Raw genomic sequence first — 14,660 nt, 5'->3', positions numbered from 1 at the left:
AAAAGTATATAATTTATTGTTTATTTACATATTTTGGATGTTTTTGATTCACTCTGAGAATGAATTTATCAAATATTATAGTTAGGTACCATGTATTCTACAATTATACTTGAACAGCATATACATAATAGTATAAAGTATGAAAATACCACATAGAAAATAAAGTCTATCAAATTAAAAATACAAATTTAAATAAAATCAATTTAAGAATCAATGTGATAGAAAAAAGTAAATTAAGAGGTTAAAAGAGATATAGTATATGTATTATGTATATATAAATTCTATATCTTTGAAAACAATGTACAATATAGTGAAGGCATATATTAAACAGAAATTTAAAACTAAAGATATTCATTTAATATTAAAAGACATGCTAATCTATCATTGACCTAAGTAAAAATATAAAAAATATATACAAGCTGATTTATAGATACAATTCTAAGTAACTACAGGGCATCAATAAAACCATATAATTTGTATACAAATGATATTATGTAGTATACAACTGCTACAAGAAAAAATTTAAAACACATTTTTACAATATAAACATCATTAAAATATAGTAAAAATAACAAGATATATATAAACATAAATACTATATTAAATTTATATATATACAAGGAATAAGTGGTCTCCCAGTGGGACCACAAAACTAACAGAAATTACCTCAGAAATATAATGTTCATACATAAATTGCTTGAAAACGGTTAGACATATTGCATGATAGTTTATAGTTTGCATATAGCAGTATATTTATATATATATTAAAAGTAGAGAAATAAATGTACTCGAAATACTGCCAAAACGGGCGCATATAACAAGGTCGATTCTGGGTCAACCCTTTCACACATGAACACAATTTAAAGCGAATAATTTCACGTCGACATATGAAATTCGAACCCAGTGGAGGGGGGCTGAAAGAGAAATAGAGGGAAAGCGGTCATAGGCGAAGAGAAAAAACATCCAAACGTCCCTTACGTCCCATTTGGCTAGACGTCAAAAAACCTCATGTATGGGTTAGGTTCACTAAGCGAGTGCGAGCATGCTGTGCACTTGGGGGTAGGGTTTTTGCCGCATTCCCACTGCATCATATTATCATCTATAACAACACACTTATAACGCACATTATATAATAGGATTATTCACACTGACACATACATCCAAAGATACTATAATTTCTAAGCCTCTATTGCCGTTTGCAATGATACGAGTATATATTATGTCATTGTGCTAAAGAAGACGTTTCGAGCGAAAAGTAAATACGTTCACCCATTGAAGTGTATTTGCAAAGACACTATGCGACAACGGCATTTAATGACTACAACCAATCCGTTTAGTTAGGTTTAACTATTCCAAAATACACATTATATAAATAAATGACGTACTGATATCTAATAAACCTTACTTTTAGAATACTGAAAAGTCATTAGTCATCACGAAAACATACTCTCAGTAATTTGTTAAAATAATCTAGTGCTTCAGTTTTTTTAGTAGGTAAGTAATAGGTACACAGGTATTATTTAGTCCTGAAATAATCTAGCCAAAACTAAGCAAATACAATTATTTATACATAAAGACTCAAAATAAAGTTTATAGATTATTTCGAGAAATTCGACTACGCTATAAAAAAAAACATATAATATACATACATTGTATGATGTTTAGAATGAATTTGAGTTGTTTACGAGTAAACATATTTAGGAACAAAATACGATGAAGTAAAAATTCTTTTCGTGACTACAGAAAAAAAATATACACTCGAAAGAAAACGATTGTGTTATATTGTGCATACACGGAAAATCGAGATAAAATTGAATTATACGCACAGCATAAGTTTTTATTTGACGGTGTGTCAATTTTTCATAATATAACTTTTTTAGTTCTTCGTGCTATTTAAAATAGGTATTAATTTTGTATTGGTACTGTGCTATACTGCTATCCAAATAATGGTAGACATTTAAAGTTTTTGATAACAAGATATAAAATCGAAAATAATTTATGAATATATTCACAAATAATAATAAAACTCTAATAGTTAGATAATAAAAATTATTTATAAATAAAAATATTTGGAATAATAAATAACAAATACAAAACATTATAAATAAACTATATAATATATTTCCTACAGAAACACCAAACGTATTTACTTTATATATTATGCATATAATACATTATTTATATGCAAATATACCAATATAATCATACAGCTTGTTTCAAGTACCCTAAAACGTTACTGCAGAAAATTAATAGTTTTAAAAATAGCCGTTCAATTTTATTTTCATTTAATATTGTACAAAATTAGTCCGGTTTTGAGGAATATAAAATATTAGTCCCTTACAGTAAAAAAAAAGCAGCGCATATAACCAAAATATTATATGAGTTTAAAAGAAAAAAGAAAATTAAAATTCGTTGACCGTAGAGCAATTATATCATCATCATCTAGAAAAGTAACACTCACAATTTTACGAGAATTATAAAAACAAAACCAAGTATAAAAAAAAAATATAGAACATACCCTTTTAACTAGCCAGCTGGAATCTAGCTTCTTTACATGATCCTGCAACAAAATATAATATTTGTAATACTTTAAAACGTATAATCATTTTAAAAAATTGAATACAATCTACATATTTATTCAATTCAATTTAAAAATAAAGTTAATATTAAATAAACAATATATTATTATAACTCATATTTTAATTTAAAACATAACATTTACATATTTATAAATTATTTTAGAAAAAAAACATTGCATAATTAATTTTGTTAAGCCTCTCTGTCAACATATAGATAATTTCCAGTAATATAATAATACCAAAGTACTCTCTAATTGTATTCATACTTATAATACTACTTTAATAACGTTTATTAATAAAAACCATGAAATATGAATTAGAATATAAAACACTTTTCACTTTATTCTACAAAATGTAATTATAATTTTAATACATATTGAAATATATTTAGTTTATAAAGTAAAATCAGGTATGTTTTAAAATTATACCACTATTTATAAGATAAAAATAAGACATTCATAAATTATATAGATCTAAAATCTGTAAGATTCTATAATAACACGTGTTTTTGAAAAAAATAATAACAATAGTAAGTCTAAGTAATATTACCAGACGATTTAGGTATAATAAATTTGGTATTATTAAGTCTACTTAAATGATCAACTTAATATATTATTACACCCATTCTCCCTTATACCTGCTGCCATTATATCTGTGAATAACCTAAATCTAATAAGGTACGGAGAGTTGATGTGACATTAATTGTTACCGTTGCTCATTTTTCGGTATTTCTATGTGAACATACGTCTATCATTTTAGAATTACTTTTTTCAGATAACGCTTTTTGAAACAGTAAAAATTTGAAAAATGCGTGCATCACGACATAAGAATCTAGACATAAGAATTTTAAAATGGATAAAAACTTATACAGGTTGGTTTCCAAAAATGCTAATAGTTGAGAGACAAAAATGTTTAACAAAATTCTAGAGTACTCATTTTAAATAAAATGTTGACCATTTGTTTTTTATTAAATCAAGCTTCACTCAGAATCGTTTATCCAACACACTAATACTACATCATTTATTTTATTTTATTATTATTACATAGATGCTCTTTAAAGAGAATTACTGTTTGATAATCACTCGTATTATATACCTTCATATTATGTCTTTTCATAACATAGTATACATTTTAACTTGTAAGTGTTTAATTGTCTTATTGTACACAGAGTACAATACATAATAAATAATAACTATACGATTGTATACATTATTATATTATTATTTATTAAACATCTAAGAGACATTTTTAAATATTAATTAATTTATGATTTCGCAATTTTTAAATTTGTATTATACATACATAAAACAATTTTTGGGGAAATGTTTCACCTGTAAGGTTATTACAAATGTATATTTTATAAAAAAAAGTTTCAAGATAAAGTCGTATTAATATATTACATAGATAAGTAAGTAAATGTTGTCTACCTACTTTAATCCCTGCAACCATCGCATGATGCAATAGTTAAGTTTACTTTTTCAGTAACATTTATGATAGTATGTACAGGCATATTATATTTATTAAATAATACTGATGTACGTAACATAATCTGACTTTAAGGATAATTATTTAAAATTTTGAAACACTTTAATAGATTATGGAATAATATATATATATTTACAATTAACAACAAAATATATTCAACCAATATGAAATAAAATTAAAAATTAGTTTCAAAACTGAAGCCGCGTCCAATGTCGGGCAAAGTGACAACTACCACCACGGTCATAATTTTCATATTTTAAAAACGGCGTTAACTATTTAAAGTGCCAATAATCTATTATTTGGAAAATTGATTTTTCTCCTGGCGTCTTTAACTTTTAATCCGTCGCTGTTCAAATCTAAAAAATATAAAAGACGATTTTACGTTTACGAAAATCACCATTGTTTTATTAAAATACTATCAGAAAAATATTTTTTAAGGACGATGAATTTAAAATAAACTATGAAGTCTATCTCATTGGAAAAATGAATTAAGTAAATTATTTAGGCGTGCTAAATACTGGATGAAATAAACTACCAAAATCGATTTAGTGAAAAAATCCAGTCCCGATTACCAACAAAATGTGTTTTTTTTTTTTGTTATGTTGATGAAAAATTTAAGCTTCATATATAATTATTTCGGTTACCTGATATTATGGAAGGAGGTACCTTTCAGTAATCATTTGGGACATTAATATTAAAATTATGTCAGAAACTGTGGAAACTGATGCATATTAATTATATAATCATTATAAACATAATTTATTACTTAAATATTTCATTTAACACTAACGATTTAATTTAAAATTCAAAATGAATAAGTAATTTTGATTTGAAATATTATTCTATGTTTAATACAACAGTCACATATCAAGTTTAATATATTATACGTATCATCTCAAAATTATAGCAATACATTTAGTGCACAGATTCTGTAAAATAATTTCAAACAATTAAATAGGAACTAACAAAAATTCTGTTATATTGAATCTTATTATTATTGTAACTCATCATTCAAACCATTGACAAAAGATATTTACAAGAAAATAGCAGTCATAAAATCAATAGTTTTACCATTTTCTCAATTCAAAATCTAAAAGCGCAATAATATACATGCTGTTCTATATCTTTAAAATACAGAGGGGAAAGGTATTAATGGCTTACTAATTTAGTTTAAAATGCTTTAAAATGCTGGCAACTTTTATCTGCAAGTATAAAATAACTAAAAATAATTGAACTTTTGTAGTATTCTTTAACATTGTTTTAAGTATCGAATATCTAATATTTAGTTAGTAAAAATTTAAGTATCGAGTATACTAGTATTGGGATACTCCAAACATACATCCAAACATACCATCACGTATCTATGCTTTATAGTATCTAGTATCACGATATTCTACTTTAAAGTACTTTTCCGGTACCTATATATGTATACATTATAATACCAGCACTAAAAACATTGTATTAAAATAATTTTATTGTTATTAACAGTACCTAAATACGTTAAACATTTAACATATTTTTAAAACTATATGGATATCTAATCCAACGAGTACTGTAAATAAAAACAAATACATATATTGTATTTCAACTGTACATCAAGTACATATAATCGAATACATCGGATGCTAAATAAAACAAAAGATAAACATCCATATCGAGAAGATAAAATTAACAAAAATTCTGTTTGACTAAAACCAAGTATTTGTTCACAGGTATATTTACTGTGTAGACATTTTCGCTTCAAGTGAAAAACGATTCGTTAAGTTGGTCCTTACCATTTCCACAAAAATTGAAAACATATATATTTTTATTATCTAACTAATTGGACCGCTCAAGAAACTCGAGCAAATATACTGAGCTGAACACTGGAAAAACTAAAACTAAGTAAATTCTAACTATTATGGTGTATCAATGATCGAATTTATAGTTGTTGGTTTACGTTTAAAGATTAGTATAATTTTTTTTTTTTTTACAAAAACCATAAGAGTGAACAGCATGAATTAGATGATATTTATTTTCGTAATTTAAATAAAAATTATATTTTTATTAAAAAAAAACATAATAACAGTGAAAAAAAAAAGTCAGCCAAGAAAAACTAAAATTAATGCAATAAGAGTTAATTATGTTTATTTTATAACAGTAAAATATAAGTATACTTAAATAACATTTGGACTACTTTTAACCAACACACTTAATGATATGTATGAATCGGTATCGTCACGCAAATTCCTTAACAAAATTCGACTAAAATGTCTAAAAGATATTCTCTCCACGCAAATGAATAATTGGTTGTTTAAAGACATATACAATATGCTTAATATTGCCCAGTAATTAATAACATGAGGTTGTTTCCAAATCAGGATCGAAGGAAAGGCGTGAATTTCCTGTACAGGCTTTAAGAGAGGGAACGCCTATTGACGGCAAAAGTTAAAATCTGATAAGAAGAATCCGGGAGAATAGCGAAAATAAAGGGGAAGTGTGGAACTCAACGCCTTAAGGCCGGAAGTGAAAACGACGCTTAATTTTAGTACATAAACCCCATTTAAATTTATGACCCAGAAATCTTTTACCTACATTCAGGGAGGTGATGAAAAAATTAGTACCTAATGTAAACTTATTTTCAAAAAGTATACATTTATTTAAGGTAACACTAACAGTGTTAATATTTAGATAATATACCTACGTAATAATAATACAGATTAATTCAGTTATTAGTTTTTTGATCTTTTGAAAAGTACTATAAAACTTTAAAAATTAAAATATAATTATTAACATTTGATAGCATTATATTTAAATTTTATCCCGAGGAAATAAAAATAGTTTAGTTTAAATAAATAATTTAATTTTAAATATCTACCCATTACAGTTATAAAAACGTATTTTAAAATAGATTATTTTTTATATTATTAAACTCGTATAGTAAATATATAATCAGGAAACTACTATAGTTGTAACAAAGTAAATAAAATCTAGAAGATGAGTTAAAGATCTAAATGAATAGGAATATCGATTTGATTGTAATACATACTGTTTTAACTACTTGACATTTAAATTGAAGATTTCCGACAAACGATTCTCGCTAATTCAAACATTTAATCTAATGGACCATACGACAATATTAAATAAGTATATTCTTGGATAATATTCAAACATAATAAATAGTGAAAAGAAGTATCACTTTTAATACAATTTAGACACATATAATTTTAATGAAAATTGTAAGTACATAATATTATAAATAATTATAGTCAATTAAAATAAAAATAAAAACTTGTAACTAAAGGGATTTAACTAAGATACAGGAAACACCTAACATAACCTAATATAGATAATGATAGTGAATAATTCAAATATATATATATATATATTTAACACTTTAAAAGTGCATTTTTGTTGAATTTATATTAAACCTATTTTAATTAAATTTATATATAGTATGTACCTATAATATAACGATAAAGTTAATAAGTGAAATATTCAAAATTCATAAATATAATTAAAGTTAAAAGTATAAAATGTACATAGAGTATTAATTTATAATTTATATGTAAGCAAACACTCATGTACTATAGAAAAAAAAACGTTTACCGTAATTATTATACATGATTTAGGAAACTCTCCAAAACATAACTCGGCGGATATTCCTTATCCAGAATGCTCGCAAAAATAAATAGATATAAATGTATAATAATAATAATCAACATAATTTTAATACATAAAACATTTACATAAACAAACATTAAAAAGGAGGAGTGGGAAATTAGGTAACTACTCAATTAAATTTCCGAATACATCTCGTCATAAAATAAGCCCACTATAATGTAGAATGTGTTAAATTTGAATTAAATTATATAAATCATTGCATATGAAAAACGATTCTAAGTGAGAATGTCTGTCATTCTATTATATTACTAGTTTATTTTATGATACATTTAAATTGCTATTTAAGTAATTTATTATTTACTATTAGTAATATGGTAGTCACGTCATTTTTTCCAAAAATGTTGTGTATATATAAATGGTATAAACATCAAGTATAATAATGTACGTCAACAATTTCAAATACACCCGAATAATATTTTTAAATTATAACAAAATAATTAAAATGGTTTAAATATCTAATTTTATCCAAATTTCAACTTAAAACGTCTAAAAAGAATAAACTGTGATTAAATATAATTTACATTTATTATTTTACATGAACTACTCATAAATGACCTTATTAATACAAAGCCAAATTTCCTAATATTAAATTAAGTATATGATAATAGGTATGCTCGGTGTTAAAATGCACACCTACACTTACGATGCAGACATATTATATGAGTAAAAACTGTATCTAATTATTTAAAATACAAATTTTAAATTATTATACTGATAATATTCTAACAAACAACAGCACTTGGCTGTACCTACTTTAAAATTCTTGTGAGTGGTGATTTACTAATTTTTTTTTTTTTTTTTGATAAAATGTTTGGTTATTTAAGTAATATTTTTATGATATACAATTATCCACACAAATATTACAATTATATTTAATTTTGTAAGAGTCAAATATATTTATATAAAATAATTATAATATATACATACACAGCGATATCATTAAATTCCACCATAGAAGGAATTCTAGATATATTACGTATGTAACTTTAAGGTGTGTATTTGTGCAGCTAAAATATTAAGTTAAAACATGAAAAAAAATTATAAATGTAATAGATAACCGATAAATATATACCGATGACATATACGTCCGTAATGTTAACGCACGCATTATTACCATAGACCAGTGTAACAGGTGTGAGAGATGTTGCCACAACAGTATACATTATATTATCCACGTGATAACACCTATCACTATAGCTGTTTACCATATAGTACAACAAAGAAATGGCACTCGATCAGCTGATCGAGTTTTTGTATTTATCGACGATCTGAAGTCTGGAACGCTTAGAAACATGGAAACAAACCCGCGAATTAACCTGAGAAGTGAGGCTATAAACAGTATAAACGTTTGTTTACCTAAAGTTAAGGAAACGTTTACTGTCGCAGTATTCAAGGCCATAATCTCCTAATTCGACCAAACCACTGTGTCGTAGGCCTGGTTATACAACAAAATAGATGAAATTAGAATAAAATATTGTACACGATTATTTACAATAAAATAATATTTAATATTGTCGGCCTATTTGAAATTTTGTTTAATATTATCCATATAATATGCTAGGCGGAACTCGGACATTTGGTTCTTGACTATGATGTCGGGCTTATTTCTACCGCTTTGTAATTATTGTGGATATAATTTTATCTATTCTGTGGTTTAACAGTGACACAGTGCTATAACTCAGTATCGACCTTTGAACAATTTTCTTGATTTACTGGCTAATATTATTTATTTCAGCGTGAATCGTTGAAAACATATATTATACGTTTTCATTTTTTGTAAACTCTCGTGAACAAACCCGATTTCCTAACCATATAAGAATTACATGGAACGTTTCCATACACAGAAATTGGCAATATTGTAAGATTATTTTCAATACAAATACAATATTTATTGGTTATAATTTATTACCAAAATAGAAAAATTTAACTCTAAAATAAAACTATAGCGATAATAAAACTATATATAGAAAATAATTTTAGATTAAATTACATTTATAATTTTCATTTTATGATTTTAGTCCAAGTAAAATATTTTCCAAAATCAGTTTATCATACATTATTATTCAGATAAAACTAACCAATCGTATTTACATAACTATATGCCTCTATGTACCTATACTAGTAAAAATAAAAATTAGTACCTATACCTATATTTGTCTAGGATTATATTCATACAAAACTTTTCTTTGAAAAATAAATTAAATTATTATATCTAGGAAAGTATTAGTGTTAAATAAAATTATGAAGTGTATTTTTTTTCCTTAAATTTGAATCCATAACATATCCATAAAAATAAAAATAGGATGTACAGAATATAAAAAAAACTGAAACGACATATATCATCATCCTGCACTTTATTTCGTACCTATCTATAGACATAAAAATTGATAGTGTTTGAGTGTTTTAAAGTATACGGTTGATTTGAGGTATATTCTCTACGGTAGCCGCATGTATAATCAAACATTATTTTTCCTGGCATGAAATTCGATTGGATTTCCAATTGATGCGATTTTTCTATGCCGGTGACGCGATGTCACCGATCTCACCGGATACGCGCAACGAAGCAGGTTGTGCACTAGTAGAAAAATCGCCGGACAGACTACCCGATGTTTATTATTCCGCATTTGTCTATATCGGATGCACACGACTACAGAAAAAAATGGACAGAGAAAGAGAGAACTAATTGCCTGCTATTATTCACACGTCGGAAAGGTCCTTTGAAAGGGTTCCAGTTTGATTAAAAGCTGTCGGTAATGTTGAAAAATAGTACCATGTTCACCCGCCACCACTGTCGTGAATAGCGGAAAAATTGGTAAAATTTACCAGAATCGATGGACGATAGATATATACCTACGTCTTACACTAATGCACTACATAGGAACTATTATAAATAAGTAAGCGTGCGTCAAATTAAATACACCATATTCATATAAATAAATTCGTTGTCCATACTATCATATATACTTAATAAAATATAAGTTGATTTTTAAATATAAATAAATATTCAACAGGTTTACATTACAGAAAATCTGGTATTTCTTACAAACAATAAATAAATACATTTTTCATAAAATAAAAAAATCAGGTTAGATACCATCCGGTATTTTTAATAGTTGAAATAATACATTTATTTCATAATGTCGAACTGAATCAATTTCATTGTTAACACTGACAAGTGAATTGTGATTACATGAAAATATTTTTTTTAATTGAAGGTATAACAATATATATATATATTATTACATACATGGATTATTTAATTGGATAAAATGTTTAATTCTTATGAATATAAAAATTAATTGCTTACTTCAATAACCATAAAAACCTCGATAAAAACAATAAAATTTGTTTTAAGTTATATTAGTTATAGATTATTTATTATTATTACTATTATTTTAGTAAAATATAACATTATCTTAGTTCATATAGTATACGTAGAACGTTTAACAATATTGATATTTTCTAATTATGAAAACCAAATCACAAATAGGTACATATATTTATTATTAGGTACTAATAAAATATATTTCAATTTACGCATTATTAGATTAACGTAGGAACTTACTTAATTATTATTTATTTATTTTCTATTTTGAGAAAATTTTACACTTTTTTCTGTTTACATAGTTATAAATTTATACTATACTTATTCTAAAATATGATATTAAAAATGTAGAGTACATATTTTAATCAAAATTCTTCTTTTATGAACACTTAGTTTAAAAAACCACATAAAAATTTTACAAGAGTTATGGTTAACTAATCTTCTTTAAAAGTAGAATGACGTAACAAAAATAATACGTTATAAAATGTAATTAGAATATTTGTCTAAATCTGTTTAAAAATAAAGTTGTCTTTGACAGATAATGTCATGCAAATCTACATAACTATTTCCCGCGTTTAAACAAGAGATAAATTGTAAAATCTGGTCGGAAATTTAACAGCCGTAAATGACTTTCACACACGTATATACAAAATACGCACGAATAGTCATAATATATTTTATGTATATATGCATTATATAGTCACGCGTTGCAGAAGGAGATGTAATATTATAATACCCGTCGGAGAGTGACGAACGCCCTTTTTCGAGTCAGAGGGGGGATGAGAGGCGAACAAGAGCGTTCATTGTGCTTGGGATATAACACATATATATTATATACTAATAATAAAATATGAATGTCAGTATAATGAATATCGTATGAGTATAGCATGTATGCATGCATATATGTATAAATAGGGTGCGAAAGTCGACTGGTACAATAAAATAAGCTTTCAGCAGAAACCGCTGCAACGTGACCGACGCACGTCGTTTCCATTGTTGTAGAATGAGTGACATTGTTGTAGGAACATATTTCGCGAAGACGCTTTCGTACATATATATAGGCTGTGTCCGTCACAACACGGACCATTGCATTTGGCTTAAAATAACGACATAATTAAAATAGTTTAACAAATCATAAATAGTCAGAAAATGTATTTTATCAAAATTTGAACTTCAAGCAAGTAAATAAAAAATTGTGACTAATTTTGATAGTTTTTAATATTGATAAGAATAACTTATGTGAGAATATTAAAAAACATTTTGGAATTTCAAACAAAAATTGTATCGTGATATCATGCATAAATCGAAAAAAAAATTTAAAAAGTCGAAAATGTCAAATGTTTATAATAGTACAAAATACGACAAAATAAATATTACAATGCATATAATATTATAATAAAAATATTTGTTGATGATTTTAAATCTCTAAATGTATTTTTAAAACTTAAGTTACGTGAATTTAATATTCCGAGCAATATTTCTATTTTCCATAATTATTTTTACTTTCTTTCAATAATTTTGAAAAGTACGAGATGTTTTACTTTTGACCAACTAGATCCAATATTCTACCATAAACCACCTAAAGAGTTTAAGATTGAAGTATTTTTACTTATGCAAAAGATGAAGACAAGAAAAAAAAATAACAATATTATGCTCCGTTTAGAATCTAAAACCACTCATAAACGAAAATCGATAAATCAAACTCAAAACACAAATAAAAATAAAATTGCCCAACATAATAATAGATATTAAAAATGTAAATTCCTTAAAAAATAAAAGATAAATAAAATCAATAATATTGTTTACTAAACATGGAAGATTTATTTTTTTAGCTTAGTGTTTTTCAAACACATGATAAAAAAAATGTAGGCATAATATTATAAGATATAGAAATGTGACTGGTGAGTGGTATAAACATGCAGGCCTTCGGCCGTAAAAAAAAACATCTTATTATTGTCCTATATGAATATATGTACCATACAAAAGACAGGTGCATTGATGTATTTAATTCTCCTTCCACTTGCTTGTTATAGCAAAAACGATGGGTAGTATTTATATGTGGGTATACAGGATGGGCGCTGTGATGTTTTCTTCTACCTATTGCGCTCGCGGCTAATACAAAGTAGTTCGAGTAAACACCATAGCACACCGCTGTATACACAACAGCAGCTACCTACGATATACAATGTACATTTTTCTTTTAAATTATATTTTCCTGGTTTCACCGTACATCTGGTAAATAATGTATTTCATGGTTTACGTAAGTTATCCTTAATGCGTTCGTGGGGTCCGAGTACAATAGATTTTTCGATTGGCCATTCCCTAACTGTGAGAACAAATTTTATAAACGCGTGATGTTGTGATCAAATATAAAATAAACTAATCTCAACATTCATGATGATGTTATTTAAAAAAAATTAATTTTGTTTATTAAAAATAATTACACTTATTCATACCAACATATGATTATTGGAAAAAACAAATATTAACTATTCCTTTCAAACATAGACAATAATGAATAAACATCTGCTAACTAGTATAGTTACAACACAATAACTATTCAATAATAAAGATATTAACGATTTGAGATTGTTTATTTATTAATCTATCCCAAGAAAGTTTCTCGTAAAATCTGGTAAAAATCTGTATTTTACCATAAAAAGTTTAAAATCTTTAAACTAAAAAAAAAATCACATGACTATTACATAGTATTTCATGATTTTAAAACATGTAGAAGGAACAATGAAATATTGTTGAATAAGAATTCGTTGTTATCGGTTCAACTATTCATATTTATAAACCATCAGCTAAATGTATTAAAGGCCGTTAAGACTATAGTAGTATTGATAAAATACTAAGAAATCAAATAATTTAAAAAAAATATATAGGTATATATTATATATCAATGTAATCATTCACGTATATCATGATTTTACTTATTGTTAATGTGTACCAACTGTATTATAAAGGTTATCAAGAAATTCGCTGGTTAAAATTAATTGTAATATCATATTTTTTTTTTTTTATAATTTATACTCAATTTAAGAGGATGCCAGCGTAGTATTAGTTATCTCTCTCTCTAACCCAGGCGCAACATAGCAAATTTTACTTTCACAAAAATGACTATAACCATATTAATTTCTCAAATTAGAGTGAAATGACCTATTATAGAATTTAAAGCTAAGAACATTATCGAGGGCATCTCATAAGCGTTTTATTTTATTTTTATTTTAAAGCGAGTTATGAGTATTTTAAAATTGTAAATTCTTTATACATCTTAAAATACTCATAACTCGCTTTAAAATAAAAATATAATAAAACGCTTATGAGATGCCCTCGATAATGTTCTTAGCTTTAAATTCTATAATAGGTCATTTCACTCTAATTTGAGAAATTAATATGGTTATAGCCATTTTTGTGAAAGTAAAATTTTCTATGTTGCGCGTGGGTTAGAGAGAGAGATAACTAATACTACGCTGGCATCCTCTTAAGGTTACTCAACAAAGTTTTTTTACATAACATTAGTATTTACATATTTAATACTTTGTTTTTTAATTTTTAAATCAATTACACGATTTAAGTTTTTTAATTTAATTTAGATTTTACAT

The 14,660-nt window shown here is 25.6% G+C and overlaps 1 protein-coding gene across 5 annotated transcripts in view; it reads right to left on the bottom strand.

Moving 5' to 3' along the window:
* LOC132928888 (fat-like cadherin-related tumor suppressor homolog) overlaps window positions 1–14,660 on the bottom strand; it is a 139,778-nt gene that overhangs the window by 103,121 nt on the left and 21,997 nt on the right. For 4 of the 5 annotated variants that reach the window (XM_060993829.1, XM_060993832.1, XM_060993833.1 and 1 more), the window contains one exon: window positions 2,519–2,560. The exons of the other annotated variant lie outside the window; for it this stretch is intronic. The gene's annotated coding sequence lies outside the window, so the exon portion shown is untranslated. The remainder of the gene's footprint in view (window positions 1–2,518; window positions 2,561–14,660) is intronic. 5 annotated transcript variants of the gene reach the window in all.

This window comes from Rhopalosiphum padi, chromosome 4 (assembly GCF_020882245.1).
Source record: "Rhopalosiphum padi isolate XX-2018 chromosome 4, ASM2088224v1, whole genome shotgun sequence".
Lineage (NCBI taxonomy): Eukaryota > Metazoa > Arthropoda > Insecta > Hemiptera > Aphididae > Rhopalosiphum > Rhopalosiphum padi.
This window is presented reverse-complemented; position numbering and strand designations above follow the sequence as displayed.